Here is a 2,500-nt window from a genome sequence, read left to right on the forward strand (position 1 = left end):
CACTCTTTACTAATTCTCTCTCTCTCTCTCTTTCTCTCCCTCTCTCTCTCTCTTTCTCTCTTTATCTGTGCCTCTCTCTCACTCTGTACTAATTCTCTCTCTCTCTTTCTCTCCCTCTCTCTGTGTCTTTCTCTCTTTCTCTGAGCCTCTCTCTCACTCTGTACTAATTCTCTTTCTCTCTCTTTCTCTCCCTCTCTCTCTCTGTCTTTCTCTCTTTCTTTCCCTCTCTCTCTCTCTGTCTTTATCTCTTTATCTGTGCCTCTCTCTCACTCTGTACTAATTCTCTCTCTCTCTTTCTCTCCCTCTCTCTCTATGTGTCTTTCTCTCTTTATCTGTGCCTCTCTCTCACTCTGTACTAATTCTCTCTCTCTCTCTCTCTCTCTCTCTCTCTCTCTCTCTTTCTCTCCCTCTCTCTGTGTCTTTCTCTCTTTCTCTGAGCCTCTCTCTCACTCTGTACTAATTCTCTTTCTCTCTCTTTCTCTCCCTCTCTCTCTCTGTCTTTCTCTCTTTCTCTCTCTCTCTGTCTTTCTTTCTCTCTCTCTCTCTCTGTCTTTCTTTCTCTCTCTCACTCTTTACTAATTCTCTCTCTCTCCCCCTCCCCCCCCCCCTTCCCCCACCTTCTTGCATGCAGAAAGCGGACCCGTCGTCCTCAGTCATGCGCATATTTACCCTATTTTTCACACCATCGCTGCAATGATTTTAATATTCTGCTGCCTGTAAGCTGAATGGTAGTGGTGTGTCAGCAACCTCCCCCACCAAAATCTGCACACAGCATTGCTAATTATGATACAGGGTCTCGGGGCACTAAGCTCATGTAAGACGAATCACCGATCTGTTACGAACACGAGATGAAAAAAAAAAAAAGTAAGGCGGTGCTTGTGTATGTGCGTGTGTTTGTGTGTGTGTGTGGAGGGGGCGGGGGCGGGGGCGGGGGCGGGGGGCGGGGGAGGGTGGGGGTGGGGGGCGTGAGAGGGACACAGGGTGGCGGGGATGGAAGGGGGTGTTGATGAGAGGGTGGAAGGAAAGGGAGGGGTGGTGGGCGGGGTAAGGGCGTTAGAGAGAGAGAGAGGAAACAGCTGCATCTTACAGTGCGTGTGCATCTGATGTTTATTTCTGTATTGATGAAAATAGTATATATATACATGAAAAAATAAATAAAATAAAGTAAAATAAAATAAACAACCTGCTACTTATTACGTTCAGCAAGCTGCCGTGCAAACCAACCCAAAACCAAACGAGAATCGACCAAGAATCGATCGTTGGTGTGTGTGTTTGTGTGTAAGCTGTTCAGACAATACAAGGACTTGCTCTCCACTTCGATGGTGTATGTAAACTATTCAGACAATAAAAGGACTATTCAGACAATAAAAGGACTATTCAGACAATACAAGGACTATTCAGACAATACAAGGACTTGCTCTCCACTTCGATGGTGTATGTAAGCTATACAAATACTACAAGGACTTGCTCTCTACTTCGGTGGTATGACTGAGCTATACAGAGAATACAGGGACTTGCTCTGTACTTCGATGGTCTGTGTAAGCTATACAGAGAATACAGGGACTTGCTCTCTACTTCGATGGTCTGTGTAAGCTATACAGACAATACAAGGACTTGCTCTCTACTTCGATGGTGTGACTGAGCTATACAGACAATACAAGGACTTGCTCTCTACTTCGATGGTCTGTGTAAGCTATACAGACAATACAAGGACTTGCTCTCTACTCCGATGGTTTGACTTACAGACAATACAAGGACTTGCTCTGTACTTCGTTGGTGTGTGTAAGCTATACAGACAATACAAGGACTTGCTCTCTACTCCGATGGTGTATGTAAGCTATTCAGACAATACAAGGACTATTCAGACAATACAAGGACTTGCTCTCTACTTCGTTGGTGTGTGTAAGCTATACAGACAATACAAGGACTTGCTCTCTACTTCGTTGGCAAGCTATACAGACAATACAAGGACTTGCTGTATACTTCGTTGGTGTGTGCAAGCTATACAGACAATACAAGGACTTGCTGTATACTTCGTTGGTGTGTGTAAGCTATACAGACAATACAAGGACTTGCTGTATACGTCGTTGGTATGTGTAAGCTATACAGACAATACAAGAACTTGCTGTCTTCTTCTTCTTCATTATCTTCTTCCCTTACTCTTTTAATGGTGAAATGTTGGCCACCACATCAAATTATATATATATATTTTTTTTTATTTTATCTCGATTCCATGCCTTTCTGTTTGAATGTTGAACATACTTAACACATATTCGATCACAAACGAACATTCTAAAAGCAAACGAACAATAACGAAATAACAATAGATATGAAAGAAACATTTGTACACAAATAAAGTGTTTTACTTTCTCTCTCTCTCTCTCTCTCTCTCTCTCTCTCTCTCTCTCTCTCTCTCTCTCTCTCTCTCTCTCTCTCTCTCTATATATATATATATATATATATATGTGTGTGTGTGTGTGTGTGTGTGTGTGTGTGTGTG

This window comes from Babylonia areolata, chromosome 2 (genome assembly GCF_041734735.1).
Source record: "Babylonia areolata isolate BAREFJ2019XMU chromosome 2, ASM4173473v1, whole genome shotgun sequence".
Taxonomy (NCBI): domain Eukaryota; kingdom Metazoa; phylum Mollusca; class Gastropoda; order Neogastropoda; family Buccinidae; genus Babylonia; species Babylonia areolata.